The 18,184-nt window shown below is 44.3% G+C and overlaps 1 protein-coding gene across 2 annotated transcripts in view; it reads left to right on the top strand.

Moving 5' to 3' along the window:
* LOC124177455 (transcription factor AP-2-epsilon) overlaps nucleotides 1-18,184 on the top strand; it is a 205,486-nt gene that overhangs the window by 79,943 nt on the left and 107,359 nt on the right. The window lies entirely within an intron of this gene.

Genomic DNA, 18,184 nt, shown 5'->3' with positions numbered 1-18,184 from the left:
CCCGTGCCCAGGGGTTTCTTTTTACACGATCGTTCGACGCACCGTCGCACGGAAGAGAGACGTCTTCGTTCCTCACCCCTTCCAACTTCATCGCTGTGAGGCAAACCGATCCGGCACATCGTTCTTCCTCGTTGATAGTCGAGCTCCATATTACGTGCCATCCGGCTGACAGAGAGACGCAACAATTCCGTTGTTAGTACTGGCACCTCTCCGAACTTTACGATCACCAATTACACCATTCTCGCACCTCCGCATGACCATAACCCACGGTATCCTACGCTGCACAGAGTAAAGGGCGGTGGTAGTGCCAGCTTTCGTCGAGATATTGTGCGGATATTGTGATAGTTCAACAGCCGAGTATCGGGATGCGCCTTGTTACCGATACACCTCGTGGATCCACCGGACCTACCTGGGTACGTAGATACGGAGAGAGCCTTTGGGTATATCGGGGATGGGATACGCGTCGGTAGGTGCATAAACTCCGCTTTGCTGACCCACACCGACACATAACTCCTCCGGGCTGACGTTTCAATCAACGGGAAGATATCTCGCCGCCTATGGACGCTGCAGCTTACGCCCACTCCGGTCGGATGTAATACCGTTTCCCCTTTTGTTGGGGAATTATATGTACGTCACGTTGATGTAACAGATAACGACTAGAGCGCTTGTGACCCCGGTAATCCACCGAAGACATATCACCCTAATGAAATTTCGATCAGGTGCTCTCTTTAGCCCCTCTGTGCTTTTGCCGTGGAAACTTTTGAAGTTATTAACCATCGTGAAACAATCCGAGCGTACTCCGACTGATGAGGAAATGAGAAACAACGACGAGCGTTCAGTGTTTTTTTTTTTTCAAGAACTATCTTGAAGGATAGTTTGATGCCGGTAAATTTAGTAACATTTGAAGAGCGAACTTTTCATGCGACTAGAATTTGTTGAGGGAATGTTTTATTTTCATTTTGTCACCATTGTACACGTCAAAGGGGTTACAAACCTCGTTAGAAACGCCCGGGCTGCTTTCCTATGATTAACGATTGTTGGGCGTTGCATGTTTACACCGGAACGGAACTCTTGAACTTTGCAACTTGTTGCTTGACTTAGAACTTTCCGGGGCCCCGCTTACTCGGCATCTATTACGACAAATATGTAACTTTCGTCTTATTAAGTTAACTAAATATACACGCATATAATATACGTATAATGTGTGCGTAAATAAATTAGTTTACGGAGCGTCAAATTGGAATTGAAATTTCTATCGCTTTCTAAGCATGCGTAGGTGTGTGTGTGTGTGTGTGTGCGCGTATTCGTTGAATACATTTTGCAAATTTTATCCGAAGCGTTTACCATGCAGGCCAAAACTAAGAATGTATAAACATGTGTACGAGCAAAAAGTTTCAAGTTTCTCCCTAATCGCGTCTGAGAATTCATTTCACGAAAGTTTTAATAGTTGACAAATGATTGTAACGCAGGAACAAAAGGAGCGAAGGAAAGTAATATCGAGAATTGGCCTCTAAAATTATCCCCCTTACGCGCTGGCGCGGTTCGAGCTACGCTCCGAGTCGAGAGACGAGCCTACGGAGGCTTGCCTTATTTTCTCACCTGCGTTCAGCACAACTAGCAATAAATAACCGCCAGCTTAGTCGATTTTACTGCCTGAACGTTTCGGTCGTCGTCCCAATATCGTCGGTTGCTGGTTCCGCGGAGTGCCAATCCGAGGCATAGCAATAGCGAAGAGAGGACTTTACCTCCACCCTTTTACGTCGAGCAACCCGCGCAGCCGAGGTGAGGCCGAGAGGAGCCAATCTTCGCGCTAACTAGCCGTTCAGTCCAACCGGCCCGCCAGACAACCCTGAAAGACCCTGGTTAACCTTTCAGCGAAACAGTCGAGCCCTTTGAAACAGCGTTAAACATTTCAACCACCTCGGGAAAACTCGCTCTTGATCGTTTGTCGCGGGGCCGTTCAATGGAGAATAGATTTCGGATCGAATGCCTTATAGTAGCGTGTTTGCCGGGAAATTTCGGCGGGCGAAGCATCGATGACCAATCTCGATCTATCCTGACGTCGAAGGTCGCTGCGACTTGGTGTGCCTATTTTTTGGAATTTTAATTTGCTCCTGCAGGCCGCGAACGAAACGAGGGGAATTATAAACTGTCGGAGGTATTCGTACACGGGCAGCCTCGCTTGTTCCACGCGGTTTCTCGCATGCGAATATCCATCTCGTGACAAGGATAAAGGACGACGAGCCGTGAGCCGTAAGATCGAATGAAATAGGGGGGGCGGAAAGAGAAAAAGATAAATAAAATGTAGCAAAAATAAAAGTGATTTTATGTTACGAGTCGTCCGGGCGATTAAATGAAAATTTGCCCCTCCCCCCCCCCCCCCCCCCCCCCTGACTACCCCGGAATCGTGTCAATTATCTCGATAGCCCCTTCATTAAAATCCCAACTTTGATTAATTTATCCGGCTGAATTGTTTGACCGCGAGAAATTCTACGGTTTTTGCTCCTCTTCTTTCTCTCCCCCCTCTCTCTCTCTCTCTCTCTCTCTCTCTCTCTCTTATCCTAGAGGAGCTGCTGCAGACTACGGCGGTGATAAATCGTTTAACTCTTTAATAGCTAATATACCTCGGCCACAAACGCGCGCTCGGCCAATCGTTCTTTCACATTTTGTATGTACGCAACCATATCGTGCAGACACGAATACCTACGTAATGTGTCCGCCGTATGCAACGCCGCGCGGCTATCGCCCCTCGTTTATAACCGCGTTTGTTATTTTTACCTGTGTACAACCATTCGTTGCACGTGTATTTTATCCGTGAATAGCGCGTAAAAACCACATTTGCAGAGTGGCGAATATTGCATAAACCGCGAATATCTGACATCGACGACTTTCCGCGTATCTTCAGACGGTGCACGTTTGTTGAATGACGTTAAAACGAAATATGTAGCTTTTTGATCTCCGTCAGTTTCTTCTTGACTCCAAAACATTTGGTAACAACTCATTTAGGATCCACAAAATCATGGCCGTAAAGGTTTCTTTTAGCATCCTTTCTCCTTGCAATTTTGTTGTGTTGTAGATGTTGTGCTGGACTTTTTTGAAAATTTTCGTTTGACAGATTTCATGAATTCTGCACTTATTTTGGTTATCGTTGCTTGATTTCCTGATTGCAGGGAGATAACAGAGTCGTTAAGCAGTCAATTTATCTATAATCAAGATGAAAGACTTGTCCACAATTCATTTTCTCGGTGTTTCTGTATTATACTCCTGGTAAAAAAATCTTCACAATATTCCACTTAATACTCGCAGTAGGCCTCACTTCACATGAATCATGTCCGTGGTCTGACGAGTCAATTTCCGGTTTGCACACCGTGAATTTTCTGTCTTGGACCGTTGGGTTCGAAGTTCTTTCTACACTGGCTGCAAGTTTGCGCCACAGCGGCATCCGCCCATCAATTTCGGTGGTTAAAAGTATAGTATGTGTGGATCTAGAATTCTAAATTAATCAAAGATATGTCAAAGATTGATCATACTGTGGTGTATGATCACCCGAGTGTAAGAATAGAGCCCATGAAAGAATGGAAGAACCAGTCTAATTGTAAGTCCAAGAGGACAAGAGCCAGCGGTAACTCCGTAGACATGGAACGCATTGTATCGTGGATAAGATGATAATAAACACTGCAGTTTATATGTAAACAAGTATGTGATGGCAAGTCATTTCCCTGGAACACTGCACATGCCATCAAAGCAGCCGTGTTGCCGCCTGTTAATATTTCCTAACGTGTTGCCAACAGTCGTGAAACGGCGTTGATGTCCAGGCATACGCTTTGCGTCGGCTTGCCGCAGCGGCGAAAGCTCCGCTCGAGTGATTGAGTCACCACGCAAGTGATTTAAAAGCCTTGAAATGAGCAATTATACACCCATCTTGATTCGTGTGTAGTAATCCAAACGGAGTTTTAGACCTCTGACGTGGATATGTGGAAGTTTCCCCTATACATAGATACCCATGTACCGGTCCATACAGACCGCGGTCTCAATCGTACATCATACGGTATTTTTCCTCAATATCAACATCGCTGGACGGTGTTTCGTAGCGATTATTTTTCATTTCTCGTCGACGTCCAATCGCTCCCGATGATTCGTCTGTCGGTGAAAACTATCGGCGATGTGTCTCGCACGCGGACTTACGCGGACTTGACTTGACTCGAGGAGGCCGAAAGTTGAGAACCCGGTTCCGGGACGCACGTACAGCCCCAACACGTACGGAGGGCTACCAGAAACTACCTGTATAATAACTGGTCAAATTCCGGTAGTAGCCATCCTTACGAACGGTAGCCTCTAATCAACTTAATTTCAGGTTCCTTTGCTTCAATGTTGGCCACCATTGAAATTATTTGGTAATGGTAATAGGCCCAGGAATGTTGCGCATCGGGCTCGATACCCTGAACTGAATCGAACAGGACTTCGTGCTTCGTTCCCGATTGATCGTGCAGTGTGCGCTCACAATCGGCTATATACCGTCTATAATCATCTCGTATATAAATGACTTGGACGAAACTTCGTAATTGCAGCTGATTATTACCTCGCTCGGTTAGCGAAACGCAGCTACGCCGGCTCGGAGACGTTGCTCGAGGAATTTCCCGATTTCACAGGTTAGACGAAAAATGAGTCTGATTGTGAAAATCGAGAGAAATCTGTGATCTTGACTTGAATAATCTCGCAAATCGTTCGAACGATTCTTCGTACAAACGGACCGACGAGCATTACCAAAGATGGCCAGACGAGATTAACATTTGGAAGTACAAAAACGGACGTCACAATATTTCGAGTTTGCTTGGGGATAAACGTCGGGACGTTTGCACGAAGGCTGCAGCGATAGATTCAACTGTCATGGGGACGATATACATGCGGCGCGAGAATTGCGGTGATAGATCATACAGTGAATTCGGTACGAAGGTGATAATATTGCATCGACTATTCATTCCTAGCGTACCTGGTGGTATAACGATGGCGACTGCGGAGAAACATGAAGCGTATTACACGCGGCGTCAGGCTGACCAACCCCGGTTGACTGCTGCCAGCTACGCGACCGGTAACAAATCGTTTCAGTAATTAAAGGCAATCATATTGGAATGTTGCTCCGATAGAATGAAACATCGGTGACGCATAAATCAAGCCTCGGGATACGAGCAGTGTAGACTATCGCTGAGGGACTTGGCTCCATGAATTTTTCAAACTCGACACGCGTTATATTGCCCTTTGTCACGACGCCGTTGTTACAACTGTTTTGAACGTGGATTTTTATCCGAACCGCGGTGGTGTGATTTCGGCAAAGAAATACGAATTTCACATTTGCAGCAGGGCGAATAATTAGAGACCGCGCCTTGATCTCTTCGAGACGCGATCGTTATTGGAGTCATTAGAAGTCGTATACATGCTCGCGTGAATTTCGTTCCATGCACGACATATATATTCGACAATAAAATGGAAGACCGTATCATCCTTGAAATCGTTTTGTTTATTTTTCTACTCATTTTTATGTCCTTATTACATCGGTACTTATCTTCGTTCTTAAACGCCCGAGCTCACGGTCGAAAAAAGAGCGTGTGGCAAAGTCGTAATCCTAGGCCCAAAGTGCCGCAGGTATCGAGTGGTCAGAGTCAACGAGTCTGACCAGCTAAACAGGTGTCGTGAAGAACCATCGGGCATATATTACACACACCCATATATTTCATATGTTTTACAATTCGTCGAATTTTCTGAGAAATTGCCGAAAATATGCGTGGGTTCACATGAATGGTAAAGAATCCATTCTACCTATACGAATAGTGAATGTTTGGCGAATTACGACTTTCCGCCAGTCCTTGAAGAACTTTGGAACATCGCTCAGTTTGTATTTTCGATGAGCCGTGAATTTCACTTTGGCGGAAGGTGGTGAAACTCTCAGTAAATAACCGGCAATAAATCGCGTCGTAATCATCTGCGACACACACACATTGTGCACAAGTGTCACAATAAAATGATAATATTCAGCAAAAACGAGCATAACGTATCAACCGTTTCTCGCAGACGTAGACGCAATGTAGACGCAATAAAATTTTGAACGGTTATAATCACGAAATAAAAGTAAAAATTAAAGCAAAAAAAAAAAAAACTAAAATATTATCGGAATTTGAAAACGAAAAGCAATTCCGCGATCATGGAGCATATACAGAACTTACTCCGTATTGCGTGCAATATAACGCACGGGTTATGTCGTACACTGAATATTCTGAATTACTCATTGGAGCAGCTAATTCCACCGGGTGCTCCATATTCAAGCGGGTAGCTCGCGCTTCCACGCACACACACACACACGCGTGCATGCGATATGCATATATGACGCATTATATGGGATGGCCATGCAGGCGAGATGAGAGAGCGGAGTGCGCGTGATACGCGAAGAGATCGAATGCAGGGAGTCTGTGTGCGAGTGCAAGGTAACTTGGGATAGGAACTGAGCGCGCGCAACTCGGAGCACAGTATACACTATGAATATTCAAGCGGGAATTCTGGCATGGCTGCGTTCGGATGCATTATTCATCCTGGCCCCATCCGAGCGCGCTGCGGAGCGCCGAGAGCTTCAGCTTCGCATGTTGCGTTTCGGTTGCGCCGCCGCGACGACTTCTTCCTTTTATTCGGGGGCAGAAGAATGCGTTCAGTTCGGTCTAATAACCGCTTTAACGGGGCGGCGAGGTGAGGAGAGGAGAGGAGAGGAGAGGAGAGGAAAGAGTCGCTCCGCGGACGGGGAGGAGGGGTTACGTAATAAGCCGCCTCCTTCGGGATTTTTCAGATTCCTGTACTAGATTAACCCAAACTGCGCACAGATTGTAGGCTTTGCTTAAGCATGTGAACAAGAACCGTATCATTTTCCAAACGTAATCTTTTGTCCCGGTTGGGCTTCAGGGAAACGACGTCACGACGCTTTCGTCCGCCGCGGCAACTCGATACTGTCCAGGACACTGTTATTACTTCGAACAAGAGTTCACTCGCCTCGCTTTACAGCCCTCGTTTCGTCTTATCGACTCCTCTCGCAACCCCTTGACTCTTCCAATGCCCCCAAAATCGTATCCCGGTCTCAATACTTCAAAAAATATTTTGCAATCGTAGTGTTACGAAGTAAAGAAGTAATAAAAAAAAAAAAAGAAAAAAACAACTGCACCCCCATCGATCAACCAAAATTATTGTTTTTGCAAAATTTCAAAGGGTTACAATTTTAGAATTTAAACTGAGTGACGAGAGCTTTGCAGATCTTCTGCCACGTTTAGCGATTCCTTATATAATATAACACAATATATTGATCTCAATATCGAGCAAATTTTTGTCAGAAAAATTTTTGCGACGTGATTTGATGAAACGTGATAAAGGGCACTTCGAATTGGCTCGTGGAGTTGAATCATGCTTGCGAAATCACACGAAATTCGCCAAGAAACGGACTTTCGGCAGAGAATCGAAGGCGCGAGGTACTCCGGAGTTGGTCTGATGAGAGTCGAATGAGTATCACGTCCCGCAACGCGAGCACTAATCTTTCATTTATCGCTCGATCTCGAATCTGTGAATACGATCGGGCGTGTCTATGCCTCTGCGCATACACGTATATGAATGTAGGTATGGGTATATTACGTACAATACCTGATACGCAGAACGGCATCTGTGCGATGTCGTAGATATACTTACAGGAATAATTATACCATGCGTGTTGCAGCTTATAACCGAGCGCCTAGACGAAGATAAGAATAATGAATTATTAACCCCCCATGGATCCCCGTCTCCTAGGGGGGTGCTGCTTACTGTGATCTTCCGTAATCGACCGTTACGCCATTGAATATATGATTATCGCTACAATTGCGTCATTATATTCAAACCGGACCAAATTTTTCTTATACCGCGTTTTATCTAAAATGAACTCAATCAATTATCTCCCACCATGAAACCCGGCATCTCCCTTTATTCTACGATTTATCCCATTCCCCTCTCCTCTCCTCTCTCCCTCATCTTATTCCACTCACAATTTCTCTCATTGTACCCTGCTATATTTATAATATTCATCCTTTTTACTTGTAAAGAAACTTCAGATGTTTTTTTTTTCGATTTCAAAAATTGATCCCGAATTACCGAGACAGTTCGATATTTCTTCGCGTACAAAATCCTCGGCGTCGTTCGTAATTAAACGAAAGTGAAGAAAAAAGGCCAAGTACAAGTCCCGATCCTCGCGGACATGTGCCGAGAAAATTAATTGTAATTGCATTAGTTGTGTGTCTGGCGAAAGGGGGGGAGGAGGAGGAGGGAGATTCTGATCACCGCTTCACGGAGGGCTTGACTCGAGGATGCTGAGGTGATAATAGTCGTTGGTAGCTGTCGTTATGCCGACTGCAAATGCATCTTAGGTCCCAAGATACGCGGCAGGCATGCAACCAACGTCTTCCTCGCTGTCCGGTCGAATCTCCTCTGCAGCGCAGCGGAGGTACGGTCATTAAATGAATTCAATTCTCGTGCCAATTATCACCGCGTGGTACAAGATTTCATTACGAAAAGCCCTTTCTGTTCACCGAGGTGTTATATGTATACTAGGTAATTTCATCGAAGTATTCCAATCCTTCGTTTTACCGGGTTTCATCATCCGACTCCGCTTCTCAAAATTCTCTCAGCTTGAACTGGAACTTGAATATCCTCTGCATCAATGACGGCAATGACGACGAGATTTTGTTCCTGTCGAACTGAGAATCATTGCATAACGTCTTGCAGTTTTTTACTACTCAAACACCTGATCATTTCTGCAACCGTGAACCCTGTTACATCAAATTTTTGCACTCCCGATATCCCAGCGTGAAACACAATCGACCAACTCTTAGCCGACGGATCACGCCGCGGGATTCCTCACAGCTATAAACCTTGGCTGTAGATTATCGTCCGTGATTTTTTTGCTTTTACTATTCTCCACGGGCTACTACAATCGCCTGTTTGTTGTATAACTGTTCCACACGCGCACATATCACGATCATTGTTGCTCGCACCGCCATATTAAGTCAGGTTCTATTTTGCACGCGCCAATAACAGCTTGAACATCATAATTAACCGAATAGTTTGCACAAAATTACTGCCCGAATGACTTGCTGGTTTTTTTTATTCACGTTTCTTTTTCTTTCTGTACGGGTTTTGACGGATTTTGACCCCTGATTCCAAAAGTCGATCCTCCGATCATCGTTGTGCGATTTCTTCTATCAGCTTCTGGCGTGGCTGTACGATTGTTTAATTAAAAACGGTTGTATGAATAATTGAACCAGCTTCGGTGGCTTGGATTCAATTACAGCACAAGTCAATTACGTATGTCGAGTTAAAATTCGAAAAGGCCTGTTTCTTTTTGTCATCTTCTGTCAAGCTTTTCTATATTTTTTCGACTCTTCCATGTGCATTTCACTGGTTTGAAAATTTTTCATCCACCAAGTTCTTGACTACATGGTGTTAAATTTCGGATGAGTATGAGAAACTTTTGCTGCATAAAATTCTTCGATGCGGAAATACGATTCTCATCGAGGATGCAGGATATTATTGCAAGAAAATGTTTTTCCTTCGTTTCTTATCGCAAGCTCGCCCGTTTCATTATTCCGTGTTAATTACATGCGGAGAACCCTATAAAACATACCGCAAGGCATATTATAGCCGATCGCTAACTAGGTGTTTCGTTTTGTTCTAGGTAAGTTGTGACCGGAGAACCAAGCTGCTTTTGCAAACTTGTACATAGGAAAAACGAATTATTTGAAAAGTAATCGTATAACGAGACACAGACTCTCAGCTGCGTCGAGATGACGTTCAGATGCGTACCTGCCTTTCAGTCTCTAGGCGGTAGCGACTGTAGCGCACCCTGGGTAAGTAAATATTATTTCATGCAGATTTTTAAATTTTTTTTACCTTTTTTGTTCACTTTTCCACCGCATCATCCCATCGCGCATTTCAAGCGCTCTGTTTTACACGTGCTTCAACCGCGATGTTAATTACTCTTGATTCCTAATGAGTGGAAGGGAAAAAAATATGACATTTGCGAGTGAAATTAGACGCGGAGACGTGCCGTGACTATAATATTATAATATGGCGACCTCGAAGGCACGCCTGCGCTTTGATGATGGGGGAGCATTACCGTCTGCAAGGCTGATGGTGGCTTCCTTCCCGTTCCCCCCTTTCAAGTCTCATTCTAATTTTCATTCTTATTCCGAGGTTATTACTTTGTTCCTTTGCTCTCTTCCCCTTCCCAGCCGAGCGAGTAAATAACTCCTTGCCGTTTACTTACCCTGTTCCTCAGTTTATAATGGAGATTATCTTATTTATGTTGAAACCTGCGAGGAGACCGCGTTATACAGCCTATCCCATTGCGCTATTTCACGGAGGAGAGGAAATGCAGGAGAGACGAGAAAGGGGGAATTGAAATAAAAAATGGTAAAAGTAAAATAAACGAATTGGCGGAGCGCAAAAACAGAACGAGAGACATCGTCACCCGGTTTTCTCAAATTCTCAACTCCCGAGTAACGTTTCAACGATTTTTCTTCTTTTCTATTCTGACAAATGATATGCAAATTTCTGGCAGGCAACAGCCTTAAAATTTGGAATTTTTAAACTCACGCTGAACACTGCATGAAGAAAAAAACTTTGCAGCGTAATTCCAATACGTATCAAAATATGACTGATCGGTCACTCTGATCGATTTCAACGACTACGTGACCTACATTTTTTGGAACAGAGTTGTCAACGGTTTCGTTACAAGTTAAATAATACGAATGAATTTGCTGCAAGCCGAATAGCGGAAGAGAAAATATTTCGTGGGAGTTGCAGAGGGTACAGGAAACATAAACTCGTCGAACGACAGTCTCTCGTAATGAAATTATTACATGCCATGCGAATGGAAGAAGATAAATCGCGATAAAAAGAATATCATCGGACGCCGAGTGATGTTGTGAAAGACAGGCGCGTTTCGTGACTCCGTTGAACGTTGCCTGAAATAAAAATCCACGCCGCACGTGGAAAGATCTCGTGTGTCGATCGTTATCTTTAATCCAAAGTCCGACACTCACGACGCCTCACACGTTATACCTACCGAAAGCGAAGCGTTTACTCTGCAATTACCAGGTTCCACCCACACGGCCCGCGATGTTTGAAGTATATCAAAAAGCACGAGGTTGCAGGTCCGTCCGACCCACTGTTCGTTATTAATTACCGGGTCGCTACTATGTTATTAGCGCATTAGAAGAAACCGCCTGGATTCGGGGCCGAGGGGCAAAACACCGAGAGAATTACTCGGCTACACGCTCTAAGTAAGCCGAGCAGTGATAAATGCCGAATCGTTGTCCGGCTCGCCTCAAGCCTACGGCGCCACCCTTTTGTCAGCTGGGCCCAAGTGACACATGGGCGTAATTACTGTTATCATTTAACGGATCGGATGTGTGCCTACGCCGGTGCTCATGCCTTAGACTGTGCCTACTACTTGTTGCTGATCGCGGAATGACTATCTATCAACCGTCGAAGTCACGTATTATACGCGCATGCGGATGGCTGGTTGTTAAATCGACGAACAGGTGCAGTTCCTCGTACAGGAACACCAGCTTCAACCACACGTAATTTCTCTTTGCTTTATCTCCTTCTCATTTTTTCTGTACATCCTTACATACTCGCTGCCGTAGCCGCTGTAGGTCCACACGTGTGTGATATCAGCACCGTGACTAATTTGTTGTGTAACTGAGAGTCGATCGGGGATCTCTGTAGATTTTAACGCATAAATTGGGTGTCACAAGTACCAGCTTACACACCTTTACACGTATCACGTGTTGACGCGTCGCCACGCTACGTTACATCATTCGCTAAACGACGTGCTGCTAATGGCTATGGTTAGCTACAGGATTTGAAGAGTGAAAAGAAACCTCGTCTGATCCCGATCGTCGCGATTAGGGACAGGAAATATCACTCGACCGTTTGAAGTGATCGCTTCTCGTACATCTTTTTCATTCGGTCAATTATGCAACCTCGATTGATTCGTTGTTAAAAAATTAACGAGTTCATTAACCGAAGTATCCGTTATATACACGCGGAAGCCACTCTGCAACGCGTGTAATTCCGAATCCATTTACACTGTGATTTCTAAGGGATGCGGGCACCTTATCTTGGATCCTCGGAACGAGTTCCCGCATCGTACTATCGGACTTTTCGACTTGCCAGGGGGTATAAAAGAGACCCTCGTCTCTCGGGGGCGGCGAGTATTTGACCAGACTTACGTGGCAATTAACGCGGCTAATGCTGCCATAGTATAATTATAATTAGTGGGCGACGCCTCCCTGACCGCCCACTAAAACCACGGCACACATCGGGTATCCGTCGCATCGCAATCCGTGTAACGTACCGCTAGACTCTATCCGTGATCCCTTCGTGGTGCTGCACACGGCGGCCTACATTTAATGTAACAATTTTTGCGGCCCAAGATACGGGGAGGCCCGCGTTTTCAGGGCTGCGCGGGTGACTCTGTTATTATTTTCAACATTAATTGTGGGTTTTGAATTGTGGAAGTTTTCTTTCTGGTGAATCGGACTCCAACCAAGGGAACCGGGGAACAGCTATAATATAAGTGCCGGGTTCCGTTCCAGCGACCGGCGCCGTTTGAGGTACTTTTATGGTTCACTCCCTCCGTTCGCCCGGCTTTCAGCCGCGTCTTCTTCGCACAATCTCGATCCCTCCCACACATCAACCTTACCAATTGCCAGAACCAATTTGATTTATTCGAATACGAAGATTTTGGGTCGCTCGTTACTCAAATGTCGGATTTCACTCGGTTTTGCATAGCGTTGCAACGCATTTCGGTTCTGAAACGCGACGATCTCGTTCAAGTCAATCGCTAACGATTTCATCCTGCGCTACAAGTCACTTGTAGGAGTCCCATATACATGTTGTACGCCAAAATTTCTTTCAGAAGTTCAATTATTTTACCGAGTCTTAGGTTATGACAGATGCCACGTGGATTTTGTGGATCACGTTAGATACCAAATCATGAAATTTTGAATTTTATTTTCCCATTACTCACTGATCCTAACTCAATAGTTTGGACCTTCGATTTATGATCTTATAACGAAACAACCGGACAGAATGTAACTTTCTAATGGAACCGTGCAAAATTCAGCAACATAAAAATTCGTAATTGAGCGGCAGGTTGAATCGCACGTGGATTGGATTTGGGGCCGAGGTCGCGTGGTCCGCGATTCCCGAAAACCGCCTCGACTTCGGTCCCAATGTCTAATTTCTACTCGGGATCGCAATTTGCATGCCTCGCGTGCCGCTCCCATATACATGCGCCTGCTTAAACCGCGTCTCAGGATGCGTGGACGTGTTATACGCGTGTGCGCCGGTAATGCCAGTGATGCAAGCTAGGAGCAACGTCGGTCGGTCCTCGTTCGAACAGCCAATCGCTGACCGTCGTTCGGGATCTTGCGCGTGCCTCGGGGCGGTCTGCAGAGCATCGCGTGTCCGAGAACAGGCCTCGCCTCGGTCTTCACGGTCATAGGTCACCACCAAGCACGAGCCACCGTGGCTCTCAACTAAGGATGACGAAAAGTAATCGATTTTCAATTGGAACGATTTCATCCCCCCCCCCTTAATCGAGCGTAATCGATTATTATTCAAAGTCGAATAATCAACGGACACGATTACATTGTTCCTCACAATCGGTTTTTGTTTATTACTCTCACGAACGACGCAATGGAACATCAATTTATGTGATTAGAGTGTCAATTATTATCATTCTCTTACTTACTAAGTAAATGAATATTTCGAATGAAACTGTAAATTATCAAGAAACTTTTCCGCTATTAAGACTTATACGTACGATTACATTTACTAAATTTTCGTTTGAAATCGATCTTTTCCAAAAAGTACGAAATAATCGATTAATCTATTGATTTTCACCGATTCAATCGAGTCGTGTCCGATGATTTTTTTGGACTCGGTTAATCGTGCAGGTTAGCGGCCATCGCTATTCAACCGGTTCGTTATTCCACCTTTTTTTAACAAAGGATGCGAATCGCTCAATCATTTTTTTATTATCTGATTCAAATATCATTCTTCGACCGATCATCGTGTGGTTAGATTTTATCGTCATTGACAAATCTTAGCACTGTTCTCTCTTCTCAGAAATATGAATGATTCAATATAAATCGGTTCACATTAGAATAAATGGTTATTTTTTGAGTAAAATCTGAGGCAACGAAATTTTAAATACTAACTAGACCGTCATTCACGCCATAACGGTGAGCCAACACATCACGTCGAATACCGCGATTCGCTACGCGAAAATGAGAGAAACGCTTTTGCTTCGCGATCCGGTCCCCCTTTAACGGTAATAATTCAAGCAAGGCGTAAAATCGAGCGTGGGTGTATGGAAGACAGGTGAATTGGCGTCTCGAATATACGGCATTATAGAAGTTTACACCTGCAGTACTCGCTCAGGTCATCGGAAGAATGCGTGCGCGGAAGTTGAACCCGCGGGGATGAACTCGGGCTAGATTTTTGGGGCACAGAAGAAGGGAATAAGAATAAGAAAGAGTTTCATTCAGATTATTTCGGCCGACGAGGTGGCAGCCGGTGGGCCGAAGCAATTAGTACACCGGCGCGTGTCATTAGTGACGGTAATTCCGTTACATTATAATATGTATAACCGAATAACAAGCTCTACAAGCGAAAGCTGATAAATGGCACCGCGGTGAAACGCGACGCGTCGTTACATTCGCTGTTTTGACTCACCCTGGCCCCCTTTTCAGGATCTTCGTATTAAGGAGCTGACCCAAAATATTGCACCTACTTACCGCGGACTTGGGATATGAAAAGTGGCTGACGAAATTTTGACTCGCGGTTATAGCAGAATTCGAGGAATCCTCTCGATTATACCGCAGGTCTGCTTATGATAAGATGGTTAAAATTTTGTTCTTCATTTTCCGAACGTCAGCATCAAAGCTCTGGGAAAAATTGTGTGAATCAGTGATTGCGTTGCAATAACCGTAAGGTACCGGTTTAATGAGAGGCCAGGTGCAGGTTAAAGAACGACGAACTCAAATAAAAGAAAAAAAAAAGAGACTATAAAGGAATCTTATGTAGCACAAACAGTTCTAATTTACTTTTGTGCGAATAATGGTGGTTCGTACGTAAGCGCGAAACAAAAATGACCTAAAATACTTTATTCATGAGAGAGAGAGAGGGAGAGATTTTTTTCTTAACCCTGTTATGCTTAATGCTCATAAATTACCGGGTATTGTGAATACATGCCTCTATATATATACTTATACGCACCATTATTACACGCGGGTTTGCGAATGTATTCAGGTGATCGTCTTTCGGACGTATATAATGCGTGATGTAAAGTTTCATAAACGCGGTGAAATTTTTGTTGCACATGTTTTATGCGCCACCATTACGCCCAGTAAATATTATCCTCCCGAACTTACTTATGCGCGCGATATTTACGCGATGAAATTTGCCGGGCGTGAATTTAACATAACAAATAATGAACGATTTAACGATTATGCGGACAAATTTCAACCCTGGCATCGAATTTTCGTAATTTCTCCACGATCTTGATCACGCATTACGCACCATGGCTTCGGGGACTAAAAAAGAATCCTTTCTTTTAACACGTCTTACTACCTCGTTTGACAACTTCGGGGAAAGACATTAAGCTCACACGAGACAGGCAAGCGAATGTACGGATCTTGTTCGCTGTATCGTAAAATTTCCATCTTCGATCCCTTTTTTTTTTAATCACGGTGAAAGAGTGTTGAGTCAGTCATTCACCGCTCATTAAAAGTTGACCGAAAAAAATACAGCTGTCGTTTGAGGGTGGATGAAATTACTGAAACGAATTTGATTCGGTGGAAAACTGATTTCGCGAACGCGTTAACTGACAATACGCAAGTGTCGGCATTAATCTAATTTTGAAATTGCGCTACCGGCAGCTTGCGGTGTCGCCCCGAAGTTCCTGCGACTCTCAACCGCGTACCGCGACGGGTAAGAAAGGAATCCTGTAACTCGTGAGTCGGTAAACATGTCGGTAATGAAGGGAAGCCGATGTCGGCAACAATTGTGCGACGGTGCTAACGTCCCGCGGGGTACTTGAACCGAGAATTATCGGGATGATCCGATAGATGGTCCTCTCAGCGTCTCGTGAACCCGAGAAGCAGGGGCGTACAAAGAGAGCTCGGGGCCCAGGGCATCGCAGCGAGCAATTGCGAGTCAAATTTTGAGGATAGAAATTTTTTGACGGCGACGAAAATTTGGATCTGACTGGAAAAAAGACGTGCAATCGAAAGAATCGTGTGTTTCGATTAAAAAGTTGAAATCCGCGAAATTAAGAGTCGAAAAGAGAATGAGGAAAGCGTTGTTTTATCATTATTTTAAGCTCCGGCTTCAACTCGCGCAACAACACTCGAAACCCGAGTCTCGATAAATTTGCATATTTGACGTGTGTAAAATTTTATGATTTTACAATCGAATCTTATTTCCAAGTCGAAGAAGCGCTATAGCAAGTCAGTCGAGCGTTTAAAGTGTACGTAGGCTCGTACGCACGATTATACTTGTTCGGTTATTGTTTGACTACAGGTGTAAGAAACGAGACTGTAAGGATATTCGTGGGTATGAGATTACACATGTTTGGTTGCGTTCGTAATGTAGAGGCGTTAATTGACCAGTAAAATGTCTAAACACTTGGTACTGAAATTGACGTACGTCAGCAAGAACCTACGTCTTAGTTTATGTTTTTCATCCAAGCAAACACTCCATCAAACTTCGCAGTCAATGTCTACCTAAATTTAAGAAATTTCATAGCGTTTGCAATGAAGATCAACATTCTTACCGCCCGACAAATTTTCAACCATGATATTGTCGTTTTACCTCCTTTATAACAGACGAAAAAAACGGTCAAGATGCTAATTTTATGTTCCTGGGCCCCCGTAGGACACAATGCTAAATATATTTTCTTCGAAGATTTTGAAAAAAGTCGTGCAAATGCGTACAGATCCATAGAAATAGAATTTCGCAATAACTTATTCAGTTTATTTTGACCTAACAACATGTGTTTTTATTCAAGTTTCATATGACAGGCTTATTCTATATTATTTTCAATATGAAAATATAACGAATGAAGCATCTACCATTTTCTAAGTACCTGTTGCACAAATAAATTCGTGGGATCTGAATCTGGCGCAAACTTGCGGCTGAACCGTTTCTGTAACAGCCGTAAGACGCGAGAGCTGCAGGAAGGACTACGCCTGAAACGGCTAGCCCGAAGATAAATTTTCCTCGGCTGTAGGGGCAAACGGTAGGTCGAGTACTAGCGTGAGCTTATCATTAATCTCGGTATCATTTATCTTCTAGCGCTCTCGATTACACGGCAACTGCACCACCACCAGCAGCAGCACCAGCAGCAGCAGCATCTTTGAGATTAGCGCCGATTAATCTGCATCGAATTTATTTCCGTCCGTTTTGCAGACACCGCTGTACCCGTGACTCCGCAAGGGAACCACAACCCTGGGGAGTAAATATATATATATATACATATATACATGTATATGATATATTATATATACATATATGTTGTTTTTTTTCCTCCCTGAAAAGATGCATTCCTACCGCATCGCATCGCGTTCCGCGTTTCGCGGATAACTACGCCTTTCTCCGTTAATTAGATGTGCATAGGTATCGTTTCTTGGGGCTGGAAGGTAGGTGTAACCTCTGAATGAGGTTACCGAAAAATTTGCATACAAGTAACCTGCACCCGCAGCACGGTTCGTGTAATTGCCGGTGTAAAGCTTACAATGGGTGTAAGCCATATTAGGAGAGAGTCCTGTTAACTGTTACAAAGCTGCACGGGGCTCTGCACCATCCACAATGAACCGGGGCGTTTTCTTTTATTTTTCCTTTTCCACCTTTTTTCTCTCTTTATTTTTTATCGCCGTCATTTTTGCTCCGTTTAATCTTTTCTTTTTTTTTTTGTTTTTTTTTTCTTACCACCCCCTCTTCCGCCCCGCGTCTCCCGCTTTTTATTGTCTCTTTAAAGCGCCCGGCCAGGCGAGTTCTGCTGCGTAACGTTGCTTCGACGCCGGTCGTAATTACTCGACAGAATTTAATCGAA

The sequence above is a fragment of the Neodiprion fabricii genome, chromosome 3 (assembly GCF_021155785.1).
Source record: "Neodiprion fabricii isolate iyNeoFabr1 chromosome 3, iyNeoFabr1.1, whole genome shotgun sequence".
Classification (NCBI taxonomy): Eukaryota; Metazoa; Arthropoda; class Insecta; order Hymenoptera; family Diprionidae; genus Neodiprion; species Neodiprion fabricii.
Note: the sequence above shows the minus strand (reverse complement) of the source record. Positions and strands in the feature narration are given on the sequence as shown.